The sequence below is a fragment of the Galleria mellonella genome, unplaced genomic scaffold, assembly GCF_026898425.1.
Source record: "Galleria mellonella isolate WM207_F2 unplaced genomic scaffold, CSIRO_AGI_GalMel_v1 utg57, whole genome shotgun sequence".
Lineage (NCBI taxonomy): Eukaryota > Metazoa > Arthropoda > Insecta > Lepidoptera > Pyralidae > Galleria > Galleria mellonella.
The window spans coordinates 1,447,322-1,467,141 of NW_026442119.1; the positions used below are offsets into that span (position 1 = coordinate 1,447,322).

The following is a 19,820-nucleotide window of genomic DNA, read 5'->3' on the forward strand; positions in this document are numbered from 1 at the left end:
TCCTCATTATGTAATTGTATTCATAAGATGGCAATTTGCAGATAAGAAACGTTTTGGCAGCCCATCGCTATAAACGATCGCAAATTGTTAATTGCTTGTAAAGTTTGGTGTAAATATTGTTCCTAACTGACACAGATAATATTTTATAGAAGACATAGAATACATCTTAATTTTGTATTTAATTCGAATACAATGAAGTTAAAAAGTTAAATGGGAAGTTGATTTTAAGATAAATTGTCCATGCGTTGAAGTAAAATAATATTTTGCTATGTAAAATAGATAAATTAAGATAGTGTTCCGTAAAAAAAATCACTTGTGGCAAAACCAGGTTTTTTTACGTAAAAAATACTGAACCGATTTTGATAACATTTCTATGGGCCAGTCAGTAAGTTTATACTTTCAGACAAAAAAGAACTTTCTAAATCGGTTTATAAATGACGGAGTTATGAGGTAACAAACATAAAAAAATATATACAATCGAATCGAGAACCTTCTTCTTTTTAAAGTTGGTGGAAAAGGAGACCCCCTTTATTAGAGTTTATAAAGTAGTAGATATGATTTTGGTATGTAAGAAAGATATTATTATTCTATTAAAAAGAGAAAAAAAAGAATAACGGATCAATCAAATCTAGATGATCAATGATCAATCAATATTGTTTTGATCGCGTGAGATATCAAAGCGCTGTTTTATTGAAATTATGTCACGTACGGTCTGGTCAGCGATCAGAAAATAGTTTTCTAAAATGTTATTTGGTATGCTTTCTACTTCCTGGGTAAAAGAGAATCATGGTGAGAGTATGGTGCAATGAACAATCACTAGACTTTTATTCTTTTATACAAAGAAAGAAGGTGACTTGATGGTAAACAGTTGAGCCCTGAACGCCAGCATCATTTGCGGAATGCCGGTACTTGTAACATGATCTAAAGACATTATTGTAGATTATTGCCATATCTCACAACACACAAATTAGAACACAACTAGTCAAGCATAGCTGTTTAATAGGAGGACAACCAGAGGGAGACTTTGTACAAAAGTCGATTGCTTGGGTACCTCTGTCCCATTCGTGTTTCAACCGCGAAGCAGTTGTGTTAGCATGGCTGTGTTTCGGTTTGAAGGGTGGGATATGGCGTGAATTTACTGGGTACAGAGGAATAACACCTGAGTCCTCAGGAATGGCAACGCATGGGGGGTATCATGGGCGAAACAGTATACTCTGTTATGTCCATGGTACTGCTCATGTCTATAGGCGACGGTTACCAGTTTCCATCAGGTGGGCCGTCACCTTATTTGCCATTCTAAGTTGTATAAAAAAAATATGTTGCGTATTACTGCAATCTCAGAATGACAGGTTAACAATGCATCTGTCTGTCTGTGATTTCAATTATGTTATTTATAGTTAATATCTATTGGTGATGGTTACCACTTTCGAGGTCATGACCCCCCATACAGAGAATTACTTGATTTTTACCACCTTTGAGGACTCTCAAACATTCCATTTTCTTGTCACGATTTGCTTTACCTTAATCCTGATATTTGGAATATACATAGCATATTTATTTTCTTTAAATTTTACAAAAAAACTTTAAAAAATATCGAATCCACTGATTTGTATATATAATACATAGTATATACAGACTTTATCATTTTATTGATCACAACTGTTCAAGATTCTTTCTTTTTTATATTTTGGTGAATGAATGTCACAGTTAAATAATAAATTGGATCGTCGAATCGATTGTTTTGAGTTACTAAATCAGATATTATTTTCCAATCTACTGGTTAGAGAGATTGATCTTGCTTACCTTTAATTTCAAATTGTGATCACTTTGTTTTTTGCGTTGATACGAATTTTTATAAGGTTTTTATTACAATACCTTATAATTGCGTTTATAGTTTGCAGTGGCTGTGTTTAATTTATTTTAAATATTTATAATAGTTTAAAACAAAAAAGAAAAAATTGAATTTAGAGATGATATCCCCTATACGATCAACTTGTGTTACAGTTAATTTTTAAATTATTTAAAAAAATATAATTTATGACTTTAGAATACGTATCGTATTGAATCTCCCAAATTTCTATAGGTGACAGTAACCATTTTCTATCAGGTGGTACGTCACTTTGTTGTCATTCAATACTACTGAAAAATAATTATAGAAATGTGCAGTGAAACAGGAATTCTGTATTTTAATATATCGTCTTAATTCATAATTCCTAATTGTATATTTTTGCACTAAATTGTAACACTTTATAGGCGTGTTGATTCATAAAGGAGCCGATATTCCCGTTCGAGACTCGGTGCAGTTCTGCAATTTCTCATTTATTTGCGCTCTACTGGTGTATGCCATTTGGAGCGTAGATAGAATATGAACACTGCATAATGCGATGAATTAGCGCCAACTGGTATGTTATGCGTGTTGTTGTTTTAACAGCCTGTTATACTTTTTTTACGGTTTCTTCATAACTACTACTTGCACGACAGTGGCGCCCTTTTAAGAACATTAAGTCCGCCTTTGGAACACACGAAGAACTATTTATTTATACTTTGTCGCATCAATTAAAAAAATAAACAATTGTACTTCATACAACAACAAAACTACATACAAAACTGCATAAACTGCATAATGCGATGAATTAGCGCCAACTGGTATGTTATGCGTGTTGTTGTTTTAACAGCCTGTTATACTTTTTTTACGGTTTCTTCATAACTACTACTTGCACGACAGTGGCGCCCTTTTAAGAACATTAAGTCCGCCTTTGGAACACACGAAGAACTATTTATTTATACTTTGTCGCATCAATTAAAAAAATAAACAATTGTACTTCATACAACAACAAAACTACATACAAAAGACCATTTTATGGCTAAAGCAATTTCTTTTAGACAATCTTTGTGTAGAGGAAGAAAGAAAGAGACGGTACCTATATGGCGCGAGAAGTATAACTAAAAAAAATCGCTTGTATTTAAAAAATATGCAAATAACCATATAAATATTATACATACACCTAAGTACTTATAATATAACACATAAGTAAACATATAATAAATATATAAAATAAATAACTTACATACAGGCATCTGACTTGGCTTATCAAAGAACAGTCTTAAATGTCATCCGACGCACGAAGCAAGCGACAATCACTTAAAATGATCCAAATATGAATTTGAACAGTTCAAAGATTTAGGCTGAGATTTGGTTTTAAGAGGTCCGGACGGAAATTGAGCGTTATCCGAGTTGCATTCGCTTGCAGCACTATTCTCGTTAAGGTTTTAAATGTAAAAGTGACATTGTTTATTATAATTTGGTGCTTTAACAGCTAAATCAATCATTGTGACATTTGTTATGTTATATTTGGGATGTCGAAGGATAATATGTTACTTTTTATTCAGGCCTTGCAAAAACAATTCACAGGTATAGCTAAGTAGTTAATGTTAGTTCATATTTTAAATAGTTAGTTCATATTTTTTGAATAGGAGTTATTCACTGTTAAATAATTTTTTAAAAATATTTACTAGCATTCACATATTGCGTGATTTATGGCTTTTTAGGAGATGGGAATTCGCTATCATGTGGGTTTATACCACTGAGGTGGCAAACAAGCATACAACCGCCCACCTAATGGTAAGCGGTTACCGTAGCCTAAAATGAAATTTATTTTCATAATAATGTTTTATAATATATATATATATATATATATATATATATATATTTTTTTTTTTTTTTTTTTTCACTTTTTTGGTTGCTTTAATTTCCGTCACTTGAAATAGTTGTTTTTTGCATTACAAATGAGACAGAAAATGTAGAGTGCAGTCCTAGATAGAATAGAAATAATTTCTAACAAATCTTTGTTAATTTTTATTTATTTCCTTAATATTTTATGATTCTACTGCTGGATTCGGAATATTACTATTTGCTGAGAAGAACCTACAAGCAACTTAACAGATTTTTAATTTATTTATTAGTTGGTAAAGATAGCTTTAATACAAATATCTACAGAGAAATTATGAGCAGAAGATACAATAAGTGGTAATTAAACAATTAGGTACTTAAATATATCATAAAAAATTATGTTCAGTATTAATTTTTACCCTGACCTACAGATAGTTAAATAGAATTTATGAGCGTGTAATAATTTAAGTGAGTATTTTCGTTAACGCACTGAGTGCCATGGGAAAAACGTTGGGGGGTGCTTCGAATACCACACACGGTCACACTTAGCTCCAAGGTTCAGAACATAATCGTTTACAATATTTTAAACGGTGCGGGATCGTGATAAAAAAATTGTGATTATAATGGATCGGTGTGGTCGCGCGTCGTCAAGCGTAAAGTTCACTATGGAGACAGGCAGGCAGACCGCGTCGAGTTGCCGCGTCGTGCGCACGCGTCCGCCATCTTGGATACCTACCGCCGTAACGTATTGGCGTCCCGTTTGAAAATAACGTACACGATCCGGTGTCTCGACCGTGTGACTGACTTTAATTCGTGTGAATTAAAAAGTGTTACTGTGACGTTTGTGTGCAATTGTGTCATAAATAATATTGATTATTTTTTAATTTTTTTTTTACATTAACACTGTGACTGTGGTGTGGTATCGTGACTTAATACTCTTTGCAGTGGGACTTTGTAATTCGGATTTACTTTCTATCGCTGTAAGTATTTGAGGTTTTATTGTTTCTATTTACCTCACATTACGCTTTAAATCAGTAGTGAATAGAGAAAGTACATCCGTTTTCTCGCAGCTGATTTCTTTTAGACGTGAAATAAAACTTTTATAGATTAATTTACACGTAAATAATAACGAATGATAAAATTAATTACAAATTATTTGGAATTAATTTCTATTGTTTTAAATTTAACGGAGTACTATCAAATGCATAAATTTGGGAATTGTTATTACTGAAAAAAAATTTTTAAATAAAAAACTTATTGATTTGGAATATGCTCTACCTAGAAGGTATGCCAAACATTCAAATCTATTCAGCCGTTAAATACTACATAGAGTAATAAATATCAATAATTACAAACTTACACATAAATAAGCAAACATCTTCGCAACTTTCACATTATTTTCCTTTCTTAATTATCTACTACTGTAATCTATTCAATAGCTAATTAATGTGTAAAGTCTTTCTAGTACGGATTTGAAATTGAATGACAGTTAAGTCTATGATTAGATGATTATTTACCGGAGTGCGTGATCTTAAAACGGAGGTAATAAAAAATAGTCTATTTTTTTTAATGGGTGATAATGGAATGGTAACCCCACCCGCGCTATCGGTATACACCGGCGGGGCACCAGTGAAGGATGATAAGTGAGGATGAAGCAGGTTAGTAAGCCCATCGTGACGAATTCACCAAGAATTGTTCACGATGATTTCCAGGGGGAATCACGTGGAGGTCGACCTAATAAGGTATATTGCTAGCAATGGGGCTGTCAATGTCCATTGCTAACAATCCCTTAAAAAAGTAGTCTATTAATGGAATAAAATATACACGTAAAAATAATTAGAACACTAAATAATATTTATAAAGTCTAAACAACTAGGTAACTAGGTAGTTTCTACTTACATTAATTAAAATTAGTCTAATGAAATGGAACACACATTTCAATTTATTTCAGTCTGTTATAATGCTAATTAATTAATCTATCGGTAGGTATTGTTATTTCTAATTTACTGTAAAGGAACGGTCACTATTATCGCGAGCTGTTGGTATTATTTGGCAGGAAACAAGAAGCGGCAAACGTGATATCGTGTTATAACGGCTTTTACATTAATACTGCTTACCTAGTTGCTGATTATGTGTTTTCCCAAGTCATAAATTAAAACAAAAACTTTTTAATTCTTTTTATGAATGTGAAATTCTCTGACTAAAGAAATTGATTTTAAAATGACCGGTATATGTTTTGATTTGTTACTAATTTTTAAGGTTTTGTGATAATTTCAACTAAATTTGATTGTTTACCTTTCTGTTAAGTTCTACTGAAACCTATTTTGATATATTTAGACAGTACACGCCTCTTGTATAAACTAAATCCCAACATTGGATCGTTACTTGGTTAAAAGAATGAGACAGGAATATTTTTCAAACTATTCAAAGATATAGAAAATTGTCACACTGCTCTATATGCTGATATTGTTGCTCTTTTTCACTTTGGGTTTGCTTTTTTTCATACAACTTAGAATGGTAAATAAGCTGATGGCTCACTTAATGGAAAGTGGCAGCCGTCGCCCATAGACATGAGCAGTACCATGGACATAACAGAGTATACTGTTTGCCCATGATACCCCCCCTCCATGCGTTGCCATTCCTGAGGACTCAGATGTTATTCCTCTGTACCTTGTAAATTCACGCCATATCCCACCCTTCAAACCGAAACACACTCATGCAAACACAACTGCTTCACGGTAGAAACACGAATGGGACAGAGGTACCCAAGCAAACGACTTTTGTACAAAGTCTCCCTCTGCTGGAAGAGAACTTTTTTAGAGTTAAGCTCGCCTTTGTATATTTGCTTACCTCTGTCATATTTTGATGTATTATCAGTGTGTATAATAAAGTATAAATAAATACTTTTGATAGATTCAGAAGTTCGGATTGGGATTTGATCTTGGTAACTTCGGGCCATACGAGTATTTTCATGGAATGGTTTTTAAGAAATGTTATAAAATGAGAGCACTGTAAACTGATCGAAATTCAGTTTCTTTTCAGGTATTACAGGCATCTATAGGCTACAGTAACCGTTTATTATCAGATGGGCTGTATATTTGATTGCCATATTTCCAGTATATAAAAAGTTTGTTTGCTTTATTTCAAATGTCTCATTTTACCCCAATTGTACCATAGCTTTTAAAGCTTATTATTGGCCAATAAGAAATTATAAGCAATTCGACTGTTGATGTATTTAAACTGAATGTACGTTTCATTTGTTTAGGCCTCTAATTATCTATGGCTACAAAATTTTATATACTCTTATTTAAATAAAAAAAAGTTATTTCATTTAGATTAAAATGGTTATATTAGATTCTCAAGGGAATAGTTATGTGTGGCCGAACCGCGGACTTTCCTGTTTGTCATAAGAGTATATAAATGTAAATCTATTATAGAATTATGTTCATAGACAGCTATATTTTTATAGCTATACCCATGACATCTTCCACGTGATACTTATTGATTGACCAGGTTATTTTTTTTTACAATTTATTCCAATAATTGCAGTTAAGATTCCAAAACAAACTACTTACTTTCACATTTGCAGTGTTGGTAAGGATATAACATTATAATGTATGATCACTTTCATTTAATTATGATCTAGATTGACGGCCGGGCTTGGCTCCACTATGATTGCTATGTAGCACGAATGATCGTGTTACTGTGAAGGTATTCATTCTGAAATCATAATATAAACCTTGAACATTATAATTACTGCATTACATTGATAACTTAAATCCGTTGTGGTTATTAATAAGAATAAAATAACAGCCATAGAAACCTGTTGAAAACGAAGACGAAGTAACATATTGGTTAGTAGAACTAGGTTGCAAAATAAATAAAATAATGTAACTATCTACATATATATATATATATATATATATATATATATATATATATATATATATATATATATATATATATATATATAATATAAATACACCTTAGTAACAATACTTTACTGTGCTCCAGGATTTATAAGATCGAATTCTTTTTGGCTGAAGTTTTGAGAACTCAGAATTTTTCGAATTCATGTTAAGACTATTTACACGATTATCATTTGCTTCGAGCTGTGGAGAAGGTAAAGTCGTCATTTCGTCAAAAATATTATATTATATGCATATTTTATAAGTTTTTTTTATATTGAAGTTTAATAAATAAATTAATATCCACAACCTATATTCTGACTGAAATATACGATCGTTCTAACAGAAATACAACATGATAGTACAGTTTTTTGGCTGCAGAAACACAAGTCGAATAGTGATGTTCTTGTATTGGACAAAGTTTTCTTTTGATGCAGCAGCACAGAAACCTAAATAGCATTGTAACAGGATTACACTGAGTCGACAGTCTCCAGACGCCACTGTGGGTATTCAGTTATTAACCTTTGCCTCTTAGTTCACTACAAATATAACGAGAGCATATACAACGGGGACACTTAAAACTGTGTATTCTGTAAGATTAGCGAAATTTCCATCAGGTGGGCAGTCAGCTTACAAGTTGTTATAACAATATGTATCTAACTGCCCACCTGTATGAAAGATTGTATGATGTTGTATGAAAGATTTAAAAATGTACTTTTTTGATTTACTTGTAACTTGATTGATTTGATAAAACATGTTCCCAAAACGTATTTTTTAAATTATATTTTTTTATTCGATTTTCTGTTACTCCCCCTGATAGTTTTACAGTCTATAGATCTCTCTTACATTCATTTCATTAAAACTCTTTTTTTATAACCTAATATTATTTTCATCATTTTATCAACTGTTGTCCACTGCCGAATACAAGCCTCTCCTATAAGGGAGGACTTGCCAGTAGTTGCCACGCTTGACAGTTGGATTGGTAATCACAGTTAGCTTCTTTGGTGATGTTTTAAGATGGATACTGCTACCTATTACTCAACCATTAATTTTCCTTAGTGGCTTCTTACGACCATTCTATGCCAAGACCACCCGGCACTAATAATAATAATATTATTATGTTATTAATTAATTACTTTTAATGCACGTTATGTACTAAGCTACAATAACATTGTTATTCGTCTGTCATTGAAATTTTATGGAAATTACATTTTTATAATAATGTAATTAATAACCATACACCTGAATTACACATGAATATGTCCATAATTAATTTTGCAAATTACCATTAAATACTATTGAATGAATTCTCATATATAACATTGAAGTTCTTGGAGTGAAGCAGCGCCCATCACTCCTGTCTGAGATTCCACTATAATAAATTACTGTCTTTCAGTCGGTCCGTCTAACCATAAAGAACTTTCTACTCCACTTGATGCGGCCGCTCTATTCAATAGTCGCTTTTGATTATCTGTGCTTTCATAAATTACTCTGTGGTTTTTAACTAGTTTTAGTGCTGTATGTACATTTTATAATAATTTAAGGTGCAAGCGTTTACTTTATCGTTGACATACCTTTGTTCCAAGATTTCTAGCTGGCAAAGTACAATTTCTACTGATTTATATCAGTCATCATGTATGGGCTGACTGTTATTTTGTTATATTATCTTTTATTCAATTTTCCGTATAAAATTGGCATTGTAGACTGGATTCTAGTAAATTTAATAAAGATTATAGGGGCCTTTTCCTAATTCGATCATGCAGTTTTGTTAGTTCAACCTACTTAGACTGATCCAGGAAGGTAGATGGCTGTTTACAGGTCTCCTGAAGAGATTATAACATTCAAGTCCATTATCTACAGGGGGGAAAGGAATTGTTAGCAATGAAGTTTGACAGCTCCATTGCTAGCAATATGCCTTATTAGGTCGACCTCCACGTGGTTTCCCCTGGAAATCATCGTGAACAATTCTTGTTGAATTCGTCACGATGGGCTAACTGACCTACTTCATCCTCACCTATCATCCTCCACTGGTGCCCTGCCGGTGTATACCGATAGCGCGGGTGGGGTTACTATTCCATTATCATCCATTAAAAAAAAAGTCCATTATCTACACTCTGATATTCCATTAGTACAAGTGCAGGTACTTCTTTAGCCTTCTGCAGTTTTTGGTTTATAGTAGTAGACTGTGGGTTATGAAGTCTCATAAAATATTATTTTGAATATCGTCTGACAAATTCATTACCTTTTAGGTCTAAGAGCAAGATTAGGAATTGTTGCAAAAGGCAGAAAGCTGGTAAGTTAGCTCGTAGAATCTGGTGAAAAGTGCAACAAAAGGTTAGAAACGCACGAGTAATGTAAGCGTTGTTAGGATGTAGTAGCTTATGGAGTATAAAAATGCTTAAGCTGTTACACAGTAGATTATGTAATATATACTTCTATATGACATCTGAGTCAGCAATTAATTGAAAAAAATATAACCATAAAAAAAACATGGACTTCGTATTTGCCCTTTCCAACTTTCCTAAAGTAATTGTATGTGAAATTGATTTGTACCAATGTCGAAAGTTGATTCTTGTGGTGCGAAAAAAGAAAATTTACAAACGCCAATCGAATAGCAATCGTTTGTTCATAATAAAATATACAATACGTTGATCCGATTGCAATTTTCTGAACCATGAATATGATCATGAACTAGCATCGAGCAATGAAGTTGTATGAGGAATGGACCTGTACTATAAAATGGGAGTGAAAGTGCTTGCGTTGGAAGTTTCAACAAAAAAGTCATTGAACAGTCCTGATAAAGAAATTAATTACGATAAGAATGTATTTATGGAAAACTTGATAAAGGTTTATTAGAAGCTAGATACAATGCAGTGTGATGATGTAATAATGCATTTTATCTAGCAGCGTAATGATGGCACAATATACTATGAATTACATCTCATTACATGTCATAATAGCTCTTTAATACATGTTTTTATGAAACCACTAGTTTTTAACCGCGACTTCTTTCGTGTGACCGGGATATGTTTATTAACCAGAATAAAAAGTAGTTAATATCGTTCGCTAACCTTTCTGAAATTAAATAAACATGTATATCAAATTTCATAGCGATAGAAGAGATAATAAATAAAGAAACCAAAAAAAAAAAACTCAGTTTCACATTTACAGTTAGTTAGTAGGGATATAAAAAGAAGCGTTTCTTATTAGACGAAGATTTAACACAAAGTCACATGGAGTTATGAGTTACATGGAGGAGTTACGTCGCAATGCTTGGCTGGTGTGATCATGTATGGTACCGTTGTCTATAGGGTGTAAAAACTGCTATCATCATCATTACCATCAGGCGGATCGTGTGTTCAGTCCTGTTATAGGAAATGCTAACATGGAATGTCTAAGACTCTTCTAATATGACTAATAGAGCAACGTTACACTTGCAGAAAAAGAACCGAAAAATACAAATTTTGTAGTAAGATTGGCTGTTTAGTATGATTCCTTGTTGTGCTATCTGGTATTGAAAATAAAGTTATAAAAAATCTATGGCCTATACACACTTGGTTTATGGCATGGGATTGATATTACAATGGATCTGAGATACATTAATGCGGACCTAGGCAAAACATTGAGGCCACCGTTCACCATTCCCTCACGACATTATGACCTCGTCAAATGATACGATTGTTAGCAACGGAAATAAAGAATGGATGGAATAGAAACAGGTCTTTATTGTTTTTTTTAAGGCTTGTTGACTCTAATTGTTTGTTTATTTACATTCAATGAATGATGATCGCGAATGGTCACGGATGATTACGCATAGATGGGTTTGTCATGATTGATTATTGCTGTATAGACGCCAAATAAATTTTACAGTCGTTTTGTAGTATGTAAATAAAAACAATATTCAGCTATCTGGAATAATTTTTTAGTGAGTTACTAAATTAAATTATACCTTTTGTACTTCATATGTGTAATATATATTTATCTTTATATTATTATTTCAGTAGTACAATAAAGAGTAAATAAATAAATATACCTAAGATTTAATTAATGTACATAGCTATAAATATTAATAATTAAAATATAATAAGGAATTAAATATGTTATATGACATTATTATCGTCTATGATAAATGACTTCTTTCGATTTTTAACAATGGTATTTTAATATAATTTACGTAATTGACAATTTTCTTTGAGAATCTGTAAAATATTCAATTTAGCAAAACGGTTCGCTTTAGAAAGAGCTTATTTAAATTCTATTCATATAATTTGGAAATCTGGCAATTCATATTAACAGTACCTACCGAATTATAAGTTCTTTAAGCTCATTTTATTACTTCGCAAATAATAAAAACCAGAGATTTGGATCATGGTAAACGGCGAAACGTTATCTAGACAGACGAGTGAAATTATTTGAATTCAAAACACGGAGTCAATTTTACAAATAGCAACAAAAGTGACAGCTTTATTTGTCACAAAATCAACGTGAGACCAAACTCAAGTGTGCATCTGGTGATTTAATTATTACAATATGTATCATCCTCAACATCATATCAGCCGTCATCATTATCACTGCTAAACATAGGCCTTAAGGAGATAACTAAGGAGAGCCCTAATTGGAGGGTTTTGCCAGTAGTTGGCACACTTGGCCTTGGTTGGTAGATTGGCAACTGCAGTATAGGCCTTACCCATCTATCGACTATTAAATTTCCTCAGTTGCCTCTTACGACACTTACGGAAAAGAAAGGGACGCAAGATGTATCGCCATAATAAATTCAATCCAATAAGGTTTTATCGAGGATTTGAAAAATGGTCTGGTGGTTTACCATGAAATGAAATTCCGAAATTTCGGGCTCGATTTCGTGTTTTTGTTCGTATCAAAATCGATCCAGTAAATGGAGCTAAACATTTCGTTCATCATAAATCCTATTTTAATAGTCCAAAGGAACGATATTTTAACATTTTTAATAATTTTAAACAGCATGTATTATGTAATTTTAACATCAAATTTCTGTTTCGTTCGTTCCCGAAATTTCGGAAAATACTTCATGGTAGGCCCTCAGTTTGCAGTCAGTATAAAGATCTGTTTGCAAACAGTCAGGATATTGAATGCCTGCTTTATGAAAATGTAGTTGGTCAAGCAAAATGCTGCTTGTGGCTACGGAAAACTCATCTCACGAGATTCCGTTAGTGCATCGTACCTACTTACTTACAAGCGCTGACTAGCAGATGTGTGACTTGTTTATATTTGAATTAGCTGTTAAGAGAGTCCATTCACTCGATAAACAGTGGGAGAGAGTCAGTGTGACCGTTTTAGAAATATTAACTTAGTACAATATTGATATGGGTTTCCTTGTAATGAATCTGTGAGTTAAGACACATTAGAAGTTAAAGGTTAAAAACCATTAATACTCGTAATGTAGGATATTTTTAAATATCTTAAATATAATTTAGATATTGATTTGAAGCTTTCAGATATTTTATTACTTAACGTAAATGATAAAGTCGTATTAAACTAGTTAAATTTATTACAAGAAATTTTGACTGTTCATTGATTCCATTTCTAATTTAGTCCATTTTCTCGTCCTCTTTTCGTTTTTGGCAATACGATTTAAAAAAAAAATATTATGTATGTATTGATTATTTTCTCCTTTTTATTTAAAGTAAAAGGTATCATTCATTTTCATACAATTTCAAAAAAGTTCTCTCATATTTGTTACGTCATAACTTCGTCAATTGTAAACGGATTGGGATTTTTTTTCCGGAAAGGGTGTGCGTAGAGATTGGTCATTTATCAAACTGATTCAGAAGTTTAGTTTTTAAATCAAACATTTTTTCCTACAATTGTAATAGTTTTTTTTTTTTTTGTGAAAAACTAATTATGCATATCTACACTTTTAGAGTAGATACACGAAAAGTATATAATGGTGTTACAAAATATTTGAAGTGTTAGAACGTGAATGTTTTTCATAGTTTATCGCGTAATCGTAACCTATGGTTATTGGAGCACTGGATTGTTATGAAATTTAAATACATTCACTAAAATTGTAATGTTAGAGAAATCATCTGATTTAAAGAAAAAAAAAAAAAGATTATCAGTCAGAAAAGAAGTCAAAGATGATACTGGGAATATTGAATAGGAAGTAGTGTAGGACAGGTCTTATTAGAAGGATTATATACAATCGTTAGATAATTAAAGTAATTAAGTAGAGGCAGAGATTGTCGAGTGATATGACATTTATAAACAAGTTAGCATACAATGGGCGCAAGTCGAGATGGTAGGTGAAGAGGGGAGAAAATGCCTGAAGACCTCCTATGTCCGAAAATAATGTATTTAATAAAAATTGATAGAAATAGATAGAAACTGATAAAATATTTATATGGTGAAATTAACAATAGGTAATTCTGTAGATGGTTATTGGAGAATTTGACTAAAATACTCTACTCTGTTAGTAACAGTATACTCGTACTGTATTATGTCCATGGTACTGTTCATTATCACCATCATATCAGCTTTTAACTGTTTATTGCTGAACATAAGCCTCCGCATGAGGGGTTTTGCCAAACGCTTGGCAGGCGGAGGAGTGAGCTTTGGAGATGTTTTATGCCGATGGTACTGTTCGATGGTACTGTTCATATCTGTAGAAAGTGGTTGCCATTTTCTGTCAGGTGAGCCGTTAGCTTCTTTGCCATTTTAAGTTACACAAAAAAATCATTTAATATGTTTCTTTTTTTTATCCAACTTAGAACGGCAAATAAGCTGACAATTCACCTGATAGACAGTGGTAACCGTCGCCTATAGACATGAGCAGCACCATGGACATAACAGAGTAAATTGTTTCGCCCATGATACCTATGATGATTTAGTATGTAGAATAAAAGAATTCATCTCTATCAGCTTTCAAGCCTTATATTAATATTATCTCATCATAAAATGTAAATACGCTCATGGTTTGTATTTCACTTCTTGTTTTCAAACACCTTGGCATAATATTTTTTTGGAGGTGGTCACACCTTCACCACAGATTACGGTATTATGGTGAATCATACTTTGTAAATTAATGTCTTCACCGTCTATATAACTATTATTAATATTTTTTTTTATACAACTTAGAATGGCAAACAAGTTGATAGCCCACCTGATGGAAAGTGGTAACTGTCGCCTATAGACATGAGCAATACCATGGACATAACAGAGTACACTGTTTCGTCCATGATACCCCCCCATGTGTTGCCATTCCTGAGGACTCAGGTGTTGTTCCTCTATACCCTGTAAATTCACGCCATATCCTACCCTTCAAACCGAAACACTGCCATGCAAACACAACTGCTTCACGGTAGAAACACGAATGGGACAGAGGTACCCAAGCAATCGACTTTTGTACAAAGTCTCCCTCTGATAATATAAAGTCTTGTTAATTTAAAATTCATTTATTTATAATTGTTAGAGATTCCTTTTATTTAAATATAAATGTATAATATAATTCTAAATTTGTATATATCTATTAAATAAATAAATAAATAATAAGTAAATTTACTGGGTACAGAGGAATAACACCTGAGTCCTCAGGAATGGCAACGCATGGGGGGGTATCATGGGCGAAACAGTATATACTCTGTTATGTCCATGGTACTGCTCATGTCTATAGGCGACGGTTACCACTTTCCATCAGGTGGGCCGTCAGCTTGTTTGCCATTCTAAGTTGTATAAAAAAAAAAAAATATTCGTATAAGTATTACAATTTTCTATCAATTATATATAATTGTTTATATAATTATAATTCTGTATGTACAAGGTATGTGAAATTACATCTCATACTTCCTTTTACCGAGATAATAAACCTTGAGTGTTACATTTTATATCAAGTTCCTAGTTCACATAATGTGCATAACATAAAGTAATAGCGCTTTCTAATTAAGACGTTTATTAGCTTTAAATAAGTCGTAACTTTATATAAATTAAATGAGACTGAATAATTATATTCATTTAACCAAAAAGTATTAATTTATTGTCACTTTTGTATTGTGACACATCAAAAACGTTGAAATTTAATTATATCATTTTTAAATACACAATCGATACGTCCAAGGCAAATATTTCAAAACATAACAATGCAAGTGATTTATTCAATTATCTTTAAAATACATTTAGTTTATGCAGCATTGCATTGCGTGCTATTACGCCTTCAAGTTTTCGGCCTCGCTTTGCTCTTGCTTTAGAAATCGACAAATATACGCAATTGCCTATATTTCTATTAGTTCTGTACTAGTCTATTGTCGGTCTGGTGGCTAGCTCACGCTTCGTTGCATCCGCTTCATGTAACAGAAGGTGAAATTCAAGAATTTTAGTGTACGTTTCTGTTGGAAACTCTCTGGACATTGTTCGGGTTAATGGCTCAGTGAGGAAGTGGCAGGTTGTACTTGTTGTTGAATCACGCAAAATAGATAAATTTCACTATTCCTGTACCAGCTTTGGTCACTTTGTTTACATTGTTAGTCGAGTTTTGAGTTGTAAGTATGCAAAAGATCTTTTTAATGGAACATTTTAATTAAATCATCTATATTTATCATCATCATTATCATCATAACAGCCCTTAAATGTCCAATGCTGAATATAAGCCTCCCCCTTGGGGGGTTTTGCTAGTAGTTGTAGTACAAGCTTGGCAGGTGGGCAACTGCAGTTAGGCTTTAGAGATGTTTTAAAAAGGAGTTTATGATTATGAGGATGAGTTATGAAGAGAGAAAGAGAAGACGTTTTAAGGATGGGGACAGTCTATTCTATGCCTGGACTACACGGCTCAATCGTCTATGACACACATAAATTAATTAATAAAATTCTTACAACTGAATATATAAGTTATGTAATTAAAAGAAGTAACACAAAAAATAAAATAAAATATGTTTTAGTCGTGTATTGTTATGTACTTATGTCGCAGTGACACAAATAGGTCACAGATCAGAATTGATTTTCAGCTGCAGCCTGAAGTTAGGTTATAGGGACGCGAGCAACGAACTCGGAGTGTCACTGTATGTAACATACTGTATTTAAAACAGGTATATATTTATGTATATTAATAAAATATGCATTATATATGTAGTTAGGTGGCATATATTTAAAATAATAATGACTATAATGTATATATTGGATATCGTTTTATAAAACTAATAATTGGTGAAGTTTGATTTTGTGACTCATTGGGATTTTTTTTAATAATGAAACTCGAACTATATTAAACTAAGATTTAATAGAACGTATTAGTTGTTTGAATTTCAAGTATCAAGCATCTGAATTGATTGACCTTTTTTACTTAAATTTCTCCTTATGGTTTCATATTACAAAATAAACCAAGCATTTATTTATTTTTAAAAGGTACATCAACAGTGTAAATACAGACATTAATTTTAATTAATATACAGGGCTTTCATTATGCATTTATATCAATTACAGATGTACACAACATTTTCTTAAGTCATCGATTACATAAACTGACACCAACTATTTTTATTAGCATTATTTTTTAAACATTATTAAAATTGTTTTTTACAGCATTATTTTATAAACGCTTGCTATCTAAAACAATCATACATTACATATTTACTATATATTTGACATTGTAACATTTGTAACGCCTCTGGTAATATTGACGTCATTCAACGACGCGTCACCGTCAACTGCATCTAACTGAGCTCTCACGATTACTGTACTTTTTTTAGGATGTGTTTACTGTTTAGTTTTTATGAGGCGTTTCCTGTGAGCGTCGTATTGTCGCGTTCGCTTATCTTTTATAATACGACTAGATGTTATTCCGCGGCTTCGTCAGTAGTCGTATCGTGAAGTTGAATAGCCTATAGTATTTCTTAAGAAATGAGCTATTAAAAAAAGTTTTTTTTTTATATTTAACCTTTATATATTAAGCCTTTAAACACAGCGCATTATTTTGTTAAGAGGTAACAAACATAAACAGAAGTTTCACCATCATATCAGCCATATTAACCGTCCAATGCTGAACATAGGCCTTCTCCATAATTGGGGGGTTTTGCCAATAGTTGCTATGCTTGGCTGGCGGATTGGCAACTGCAGTTAGGCTTTGGTGACGTTTTAAGAGAGACGCTGCTGTCCATCCCTCAACCATTAGGTTCCTTTAGTCGCCTTTTACGATACCCACGGGAAAGGAATGGGTGGCCCATTCTATGGCACAGGAACCATATGACAAAAATCTTTAACAACTTTTTGCAAAATTTAATATTTTTTAGGCAACTTAAACAAACAAGCTGACGCTCCACCTGATGGAAAATGATAACCATCGCTTATAGACATGAGCAGTACTATGGACATAACAGAGTATATTGTTTCATTGCCATTTCTGATGACTCAGGTGTTATTTTCTCTGTAACCTGTAAATTCACTGCTATATCCCAACTTTCTAACCTAAATATATGTATATATTTATATGTATATATACACATACATAGGCTACTTTTATCTCGGTCAATTAATATATCGTGGTCACGCGGACAAAGTCGCGGGCAAATACCAGTTTTTATTTATAACATGAATAATAAAATCTGTAGAACTTGACAGAAGATCATGACCGCAATCGAATAGAGGTGTGTCCAATCTGTTGTAGAATCTTGAGTGTTTAACTCGCGCTTTCATTTCAATCTATAAAAAAAAAATGCTGTCCGTTTATGAGCATATCACTTGATAATTTTTTTTTATTTTTATTTTTTTATGGATGACAATGTATTGGTAATCCCTACCGGCGCTAATGCTATTCTCTCACTGGTGTTCCGCCATACTGGCGGATGACCAGAGAGATGATGGGTGAGGTTAAAAAGACAGTTCAGTTAGTCCATCGTGATGAACACACCTAGAATTCAGCACGATAGTTTCCAGGCGGGAGCACGTGGAGGTCGACCTAGTTAAGTATATTGCTAGCAATGGGGCCCTCAGTCTCCGTTATTAAAAATCCCTTCCCCCAATTTAATAATAGACCGATTTTCCCATTTCTTTAAATGTAACAATGAAATTTTCGATAAAATATTTTAGGGGAAGATTTTATATTTTATATAAATGGCATCCGGACAAGTCGACGTTTGTCAGGTCTTATAATTAGAATGTTCTATACTATACTAAACTCTATATTAATTTTACCTTTTAATGGTTGAATGATACCTTACAATTTGTACAAAAATTACTTATTTTATTTTACAGTTTTCATAATTACAATTTGTTTTACTTCTTATTCAAATATATTGGTATTAGTATCATGAAAACTTCAAACGGAATTGTAGTCTTATGTTGTTAATTTATTTATTTATTCTTTATTGACTACATTTACAAAAAATGAGTGGTACAAAAGGCGGATTATTGGCGTCTAATATTATAGCAGTATTGATACTATCTTGGCCTACCGACCTATCGACCTTTAAATTAGATTCATAATTAAATATGAAACACCTGTTCTTAAAACGTGAGTGCTTCAGGCGTTCTGATATGAAATATGACAGTACAGTACAGAGTAGGCAATATACAGAGATAGAGTTTGTTTCTGCCACATGCCGTTCTAAGTCGCAAAAAAAAAACAGACCATTGAGCCTGGATACTACTCGTAGTAAACGTGTGGTTATGAGAGTATTGTAGTAGTTTCGGGTTTTGGTTTTTTTAGTATTTTTTTTTTAAAAACGAAGTTATCTCCTTTTGGTGTAGCGTATCGTATGTAATTAACTTCCCAGAGTTGCTGGTTGGAATAAGGAGAGTTATAATTTTATGGTATAAATTGGATGTAGAAAAGAACCTAAAGAAAGAACCTAATTAACAAAATTGTCAAAAATGAGTTAACCCTTCTAAAATAATATAGGAAATTCGTACACGAATTTGGTACTATGCACTCATATTTGACTACGTAGTATGTTGAAACTACACCCAATTAATACAATATAAAAATTATATGCTTAAAATTATATTCTTATTTCAAATTTTTATTAGATTAGCGACTCTCTCCGGCTTAGTACTTTTTTTTTAATAATCATCCTTCTCGCATATATGTAAAATATTTTTTCATCAGTTAAGTATTATTTGTGTAGCCATTAAAAAAAAAAAACAATTTTTTTCTCTTTACAATACACTAGCCGGATATAAATGTTTATTTTTAAAATAACACAATTAACATGGAAAGGTTTTGCTGGAAGAAATCTCTTATTAGAAATAAGCTCGCCTTTGTACATTATGTTTATAATGAA

The 19,820-nt window shown here is 32.3% G+C and overlaps 1 protein-coding gene across 4 annotated transcripts in view; it reads left to right on the forward strand.

Annotated features, from left to right (window-relative positions):
• Window positions 1–19,820, forward strand: part of LOC113509814 (axoneme-associated protein mst101(2)-like) — a 187,620-nt gene that overhangs the window by 33,051 nt on the left and 134,749 nt on the right. Inside the window, exon 1 of one of the 4 annotated variants that reach the window (XM_031910782.2) lies at window positions 4,393–4,650. The exons of the other annotated variants lie outside the window; for them this stretch is intronic. The gene's annotated coding sequence lies outside the window, so the exon portion shown is untranslated. Of the gene's footprint in view, window positions 1–4,392; window positions 4,651–19,820 lie in introns of those variants that run through there. 4 annotated transcript variants of the gene reach the window in all.